General features: G+C 43.4%; 1 long non-coding RNA gene across 2 annotated transcripts; it reads left to right on the top strand.

Moving 5' to 3' along the window:
- The first annotated feature begins 466 nt into the window (after positions 1-466).
- On the top strand, positions 467-7,034 carry LOC140254289 (uncharacterized). Of its 2 annotated transcripts, none has more exons than XR_011904131.1 (3): positions 467-523; positions 3,226-3,295; positions 5,060-6,209. It is a non-coding gene; the product is annotated as an uncharacterized lncRNA (long non-coding RNA). The 2 variants fall into 2 exon arrangements; XR_011904132.1 differs by lacking the exon at positions 5,060-6,209 and adding an exon at positions 6,564-7,034 and having other exon boundaries at positions 468-523.
- The last annotated feature ends 595 nt before the right edge of the window (positions 7,035-7,629 follow it).

Here is a 7,629-nt window from a genome sequence, read left to right as displayed (position 1 = left end):
CTCATTTGGATGAAAAGTTAACTGTAGGGCCAGGTTATGACATTCATCAGGCACAGCCTTGGGAACGAGCCCCTCTTGCAATCAGACCAGACACAAAGCATGACGTGGGGAAGAGTTCTGGAGTTCATTTTGTTCAGGTTTGCATGGGTTGGTAGGGCTTGCACAAACAGTTGTATTATGTGGAAACTGGTGGAATTTCCAGGTTTCTAATACTGAAGTCAGTGAGTTTCTAATACTGAAGCTTTTGGGAGACTCCACCTTTGCACAGACAGCTTTGGGGTTCTTGCAGATGAATATCTTAAAATTAAGCACCTTTCCCATCTAGAAGCGTATACCACATTTACCCACGCAAAGCTTGTCTTGACCTACACCGAGCACAAAGTTACCTTAGCTCTAGAACAGGTGTGTGTGATTGGAAACTCATTAGTGAGAGTGAAATCTGGTGTGAGGAGAAAGGCAGGTGGGAGTGCTTAGTAACAATGGAAGTAGAAATGATGTCAGTCCTTTCTGTGTACTGGTTAAGGTGAGGTTTCTTTTTTCTTGTTTTTATAGCTCTAGGTTTGAAAAAGGAAAAAAAGAATGTGTCCTTGCTTTGTTAACTGTATGATTTCTTCCCTTTCAGGTCTGTAATATATATATACAAGATTCCTGATTCTCCTTCCACAGTTGTGGAAGTCAGAACAAATTGATTTTGAGCTCCATGGGAGTATCTGGTGGTGGGGCTGTGGAAATGGGATGTTTGCCTCTTTGCCTACTCCAGTCTTCTGTAATTCCATTCCTTTGCATGTTGGCTTTTTTGATGTGGGTTAGAGAACATGCCATGGTGACCTTGCTCTGCTACTGTTGCCTACGTGTCTGTGCTGGGGGCACAGCTGTTAGCATTTGGGGCCTGGGGGGAGAAGGGGAGTGGAGGACCCCTGCTCCTGTATTGCCAGGAGGGGCCAAGGGAAGGGGCTGGGGCTCCCACATTAGCAACCCTGACCTGAGATCTCACTTCCCACTGGTGCATCTTCTTCCTTTGGAGGCAGCTGTGAAGACAGAAACAAACTGTGATATCCAGACATGAGAAATGCTTGTGCTTAGACTTATGTTTCCATAGAACAGAGGAGGAAAAATGGGGTTTGTGCCTTGGTGATTCCACAAGCTCTGTGGCCCCAGGACACCTTAAAAAGCCCTCCTGGAGCCTGAACTGCTTTACTGTTTTTCCCTGGGACCTTGAGTCTGTTGGACCATTAGTTTGTCATTTTTTACAAACACACCAATTCACTTAACGTTCTCCCACACTGTCTCCTTCCCAGCTCTCGCTCGGTCCATTTAGTTGATTGCCGTGTACTCCTGTTAGTGCTCTGTTGGGCTGCTGATGTATGTTTAGTAACTCTCCATAGCAGACTAGTTCTAAAAAAATACAGTGCTAAGGATTTTTGACACGGGGAGCTGAAAACCAAGGTCTCGAATTGCAGGGGGAGCCCTGCCTTTGCCTCCAGCCATGTGGGGTTGACAAGAGGAATTTTTGGTCCGTGCCTTTGCATTAGTCAAACAGCTTTTGGGTTTTTTTCTTTCCTGATTAACTGTACTTTGACAATCATGCTTGGTGATGATTGGAGCAGCTCTGCATATAATGGATGTACTCAGGTAATTACCTCTTCTGTTTAAAAAGGCCTGCTGGACAAATGAACTTCCCCTTCTTGTTCTGTTTTCTATTTCTGAGAGGAGGGAGAAGTGAAAGATTGAGCAGACTGCACCCTGAGAGCCCCTACATGTGTCATACACACAGGTGCAGGGGAGCAGATCTCATTCTCCTGCCCTTCAGTCCTGTGGTTGGCCCTGAGCATCCCACCCTGCAGTAGCCTCACGCTGCCACAGTGCAATGTAATAACGAAATCTGTTAATGGGTTATGCTTGGTGCTTTCATGGCCCAAACCAGTCAGGCTCCATTTCCCTCCCACACATAGCGTGCTGTTTTACAGCTTTCTCATGCCTCGGGTGAGCAGAAGCTTCCTCTTGTTTTCAGCTCTGGCAGCAGAGTTACTGCATCCCACCCTGAATGGGGATGCTTGGCCGTGGGGTGGCCCCACAGTGTGGGTGGGATGAGCTGAGCCCAGCCACAGCACAAAGTGCTCTTGGATTCTACTTGACCTGGGCTCAGCAGAAGCATGAGCACAAGGGTCTGGTCTGCAGACGTTAAATGGGGTCAAACTACACTGCTCCTGCCGAAATGATTGCTCGGTGGGTGGCAGAGCGAAATTGCTCCAGCTCAGATTGAAAAGTGAGCAAAGCCAGCAGAGGTTTTCTTTGAAAGTGCCGACCTGGCAGGGGCTCTGAACAGGTCACATTTCTAAGGGCTGGGTAAAAGGCACTGTGGAATGATAGTGGTAGTTACTCTCAGAGTAGGGTTTGCTGCTGCATCTCATCCTTTGTGTGCCTTACCTCTATGCCATCATTTATGTGCATTGCCAAGGCAGCGGATCAGCTGCAAAACCTGCTAATGAACGTAACAAGGTGTTTTCTATAGTATAACCACAGATTGAAAATTTTATGTCTGAGGTAGCAGGAATTGTTGGGTGGATTTTCTTTGCTTATGATTAGGTTTCCGTTCTTGAAGTTTCTTCGGGAAGAATAATTAGGAGGGATCATTTGCCATGGAGGGTTCATGCATATGATTAATTTATTGCACTCCAGTGATTCACTGTGGATCATCTGAGTGATGGGGACTGTCTGTTTGTGTGTTCCTAGTGCCAGGCATGTATATGGGGCTTGGCTAACATGCATTTACATAGCAGTATGTTTCTGTATCATGAATTTTCCAAAAAGAAGTGAAAAAGCCATTGATCTTCATGGAATTGCTCGTATTTTTGCTATTCCTGCACTATTATTGTATCGCAGCACTCGAACTGTAACCTGGCTATATATCCTAAAGGTGGTAGTGCAGTTGCTTAAGTTAACCTTCCCTGGCAGTCACTTCTCAGGCAGTATCTTATCAGCAGTGAAGGCTTTGCCCCCAGCTGTCACACAATTCATCGTTTCGTGATCTCCCCCTCCAGAAAAATTCTTGATGGTTTATAGAGTAAAAACTTGCTTTTGATCTGATGAGTTTTGTTCCTGTAAATGCTGCTCTTCTCTGTGTCTAGTACAGAAGAATTATTTCTCCTTTCACTAGCTTTATTTTGATTATTCTTCTTTCTTATGTAGCAGATTTACTGAAATGCATCATGTCTTCTTGTGCAGACTGATTCTGAGAGAGTTCTGCAGTAAATGAGTGAAGAAACTGCTGGCACAGGACTGCTGAATTCCAGAGGTATGGGATCTTTTCTCAACCTTGTGTCCAACTCAATTGACTTCTGTGTGGTTCTTCATTTTTAAGACTCATTTTTTCCAAGGCCTTCTTTTAGAGGTTGTTTCTTCTGAGAAGTGGAAGGTTCAATGTATATGCACACCCATGTACACACATGCACATATGTATCTGTGTGCACGCGGACACACAAATTCCCTACATGTATGATGTTTCTGGCTGATGGAAAAGTGCCAGGATAAGATGCAAATGCCATTCCTTTGGGTACCCAGCTCTAATTCCTGACTGATACACAGTCTTATACCAAGTCCTTTTCAAACTGATGTTCTTCCAACTTAATCACCATTGTGAATACTCTGTTTACCTGAGCAGAGCTCACTAGGGCTGTGCTGTACCCAGTGAGATCACTGCTCACAGCTCAGCTGGCCACCATTGCAAGACAGGTGCTGTCCTTCCATGGTGGGAGCCCGAGAGGAGCAACCTGGTCAGAACAGCCTTCTGATCTGCTGGGCTCATACCCACAGTTCTCTATAGATTTAGTGATAGTGATGGCTGAGAGCCAGAGAGATTATGCGTTTATTTTTCTTTTGTCTTTCAGAGTGTTATTTGTTGCTGTATTTATATTGCAGCAATGATAGTGAGGAGGAGATTGCATGGGAAGAAGCCTTGGCATCTTCCTACCTGAATTTTTAGCACAGAGGAGCCTCTTAAAGAGGTCATCATATAATTGTCTGTTTCCCGGTTCCTTTCACCTATTGGATTTCACAAATATTGGATGTGCTAAAAGCCAGGAGAGGCTCTCCTGTCACCTTTTCAGCTTTTGCTGTGCCAGCAAACAGCGTAGTGACATGAGGCAGCTTTCTTCACTAATTGGAAAGAGGTTGAGAAGCCTCAGGTTGAGTGCACCAGTGCATCTTTGCCCAGGACACTTGTTTACAGGTGCAGTACTGTACCTTTTGGGTTGACCTGCCCTAAGAGTGGGTGTAAAGCATGCTGCCTTATTTTCAGCCTGGCAGTGTATTCCCTGGGCTAATGATGCAGAAGGAGAAAGGGGCCACTAAGGAGCATGTAAGGAAAGACTACTCCTGACCATTAATATCTAGCTTCCTGACAATGTCATTTTGCATGTAGCAGATGGGACGATCATGTTTTTTAATATATCTGAAAAATGTAAGAAAAAGAGAGAGACAGCAGGGCTTGTTTTGAAACAGTGGAACAGCAAATGCGTTTGTGCATAGCTTCAAGTATTTGCTAATGCTCTCTTGTACGCTCATTTCTCTTGTATTGTTCTGTCTCATCTGTGCTGTTTGGGTGATGATGTGAGCAGAGGATCACACAGCTTTTGGGAAGCATCATCAGAACCTCATCCCTCCAATAGATCCAGTTTGGAAGGCACAGATATATAGGATAACATACAAGCACACAGAATAGTGGCCGTGTGCCTCCGTTTTTATCTTTGAAATAAATAAAAAAGTTATGGTGTAATATTTATAGGCTTGTAATTTTCTCTTAATGCATTCCTTTCGGTCACATTGCTACCTGCTGTAGGGGAGCAGCTCTCTGCCCTCAGTGATATGCACAGGGAGTGGTGACGTAGCTGCTTGTGATCAGAAGAGGCATTTGTCTGTGTTATTTCCCATTAAGCTCTTAAAATAGCAAATATTTTGGTCTGTCTGCTGTGTCTCTATGTAAAAACGTGCATGCGTATTTGTTTTTAGAGCTGAGTGAATAATTGGGAGCAAATAATTTATTTAACGTGTTTTCCTTTAGCTGAATCTACAAAGAAATACAGTGTAATTGGGAAAGCAGCTCTGTGCCTCTCGCTGCAGAGTCTGTGAGTAGGGCTGATACAAAAATTGCCTGCAAGTCATTTCTGAAGAAAATACCCTTCATCAGAAATCAGGGGAAAAAAAGTTTTCTGCATTTCTTCCTTCCAAGGAAAACATTTATTTATTTATCTGTTATGAGCAAAAGCAACAGGAGCCAAGGAGCGGGAAGCATCTTCTCCAAAACAATTCATTTTCAAGGCTCGGGTCAAGGATTTCTTGCACTAAAGAACAGGACTGGGATCTCTGCTGTGCAGCCAACGACCTGACAATGTCCAAGTTCTTGCGTGCATAGCACGAGGATGTGACGTGTGGCTGAGAATAATATTCTTGGTGGCAAAACGCAACCCAGAGAACAAACGGTTCCATTTCTCAAAGTATTAATTCAATCATAGGGTTGAGGAGGAGTGTGTTTGGACAGAAGTGACCTTATACCATTGGTACCTAATGACACAACAAAGCCTGATATTTTCTGCTGTTCTTCTCAGCTCCAGTGGGTCATTTTAAGCTGGGAATTAAAGCTCTCTGTCTCACATCAGCAAACACCTGCTATTATTTGATAGCAGGACCAGTCTCCTTTTTCACTGCCAAAAGCTGCTGTGGGAACCATCAGCTCTGTGGTCTTATCAAGGCATTTGTTGTGGAGTTCCACAGTAAGGGCACAGGACAAAAGTGACTGCTAATTGAGTATCTCTCCTTGCTTTGAGCTTCATCCCTGTTGCCTTCACCTGGTCACGGTCCTTTTCATCTCAGCTGTATCAGTTCATTACAGTGGGGCAAAATACATATTCATTTGTTTGGGAAGTAGCTTTGCACCAAGTGTGTTTTTTGCATCTCACTGAAAGTTAATGGCCGTGAACTTCATTGTCTGAAAAATTTATTTGGTGTTACGATTATCATAATGTCTCTTGGGGAGCATTTATCATTCATGCTTCTGAAGTGAGTCCTGTGGAAAACAAAGGTTGACATATCTGTTTCCCTGTTCAATTAGCAGCTTTAGCTGCTCTTAAAATATTAATCTTCCAAGTTCAGTTGCAAAAGAATTTGTGGAAAGAAGACAGCCCAGGGCTACGGGGATGCAGGAATGCAAGATCTCTTTGCAACTGTGCTATAATCCTCAATGAAAACACTTTTAACAATAAGTATGCTGCAGTTCTTTGATACCTTCTGTCTCGGGATTACAAAGCATCTCAAATATCTCAAACCAGTGCCTATGTTCTCCTTAATATTTCAAGGCCGCACAGAGCCAAATGATTGACTCCAGATTGTTGGGAGGATCAGAGGAGATACAGAGAGTAGAATCTGGTCTACTTCATAAAACTTTTCTTGAACTCCTTGCTCTATTTGTTCTTTGAAAATATACCTAATTCCCTCAGCTCACCCTGCCCTGTTCTGTAGCTGTTTCACATGCAGGACTTTGTGACCAGCTCTTATTTTGCTTTTCACAGGGTAATGGGGGAGCATGGCAACTGCAGCTAGGACATGAAACTTGGAGTTTGCTTCAGTGTGTGTTGGGCTCTCAGGATGCAGTGTTTTGAAATTGGATTTCTATAGTTAGTCTTCCAAATAAGCAACAGGCTACCTATCTTAAAACTGCTATAAACAAGTTTCATCATAGTAGGCCTTGCCTGAGTGCATCCTGCACACCCCAGATAAGTAAGAGCTACAGCTTACTTGGATGCACGCTTGTCTGGTGGGTGGCAGCTTAGTTCATGTTTCTGATTGCCCATACTCACATCTGCTGGAAACTGTATCTTTACTCTGAGGCCCATAGGCGGTAATCTGTGCATCTGAAGACAGACAGTGTTGACATCTGGATGTAAGTGCTGAAGTTTGACTATCATTCTTTGGTCTCCTTTGGTGGAATTGAGGCTAAATTTACGCTCTGGAGGTGCTGAGTGCAATGTGTAGTGCTAACCCAGATGGTCCCTTTGTCTCGTTACACTCCTCCATCCTTTATTTGTTGTTTTACCAAATAGAAGTGCTGAAGGCAAGAATTTTTTTTTGAATCCTTGTTTGCAAAAGATCCAATAAGAGCTTGTCTTATGAATGAGTCCTCAAGGCACTGCCACAGTAATGTAAGTGATAAATAGTAATAATTATGATAATAACGGAGATGGCATCTATTAGCAGAGACACTAATAGAGTTCTAATAAGAATCACAACTGAGTGATGCTTCTTAATCAGAATTAATGATGTGTGTTGGAATACTTTAAGACAGGATGACGTTGATTCAGCAGCTGGGTAACCAACAGCATCCCAGACCTTCCTCCAAGTAAGTTCAGGCCAAAGGTAATTAGCTAGAATGCAGATAAGGAAATTTTATGAAGCTGTCCTTCCCTTCAGAGGTACAACTTTTTTTATTGTACTAGAGCTATTTATCACTGAATTATTGGAATGAACACGTGAATATGCTGTTAACCATTACTGCCATTGGAAGCTGTGAATGTCTGTGCCACATTTTTGAATTTGTGTGCATGTGTCAAGCACAAAATGCTTTGACATCGCATCCTT

Source organism: Excalfactoria chinensis, chromosome 6, assembly GCF_039878825.1.
Source record: "Excalfactoria chinensis isolate bCotChi1 chromosome 6, bCotChi1.hap2, whole genome shotgun sequence".
Lineage (NCBI taxonomy): Eukaryota > Metazoa > Chordata > Aves > Galliformes > Phasianidae > Excalfactoria > Excalfactoria chinensis.
Note: the sequence above shows the minus strand (reverse complement) of the source record. Positions and strands in the feature narration are given on the sequence as shown.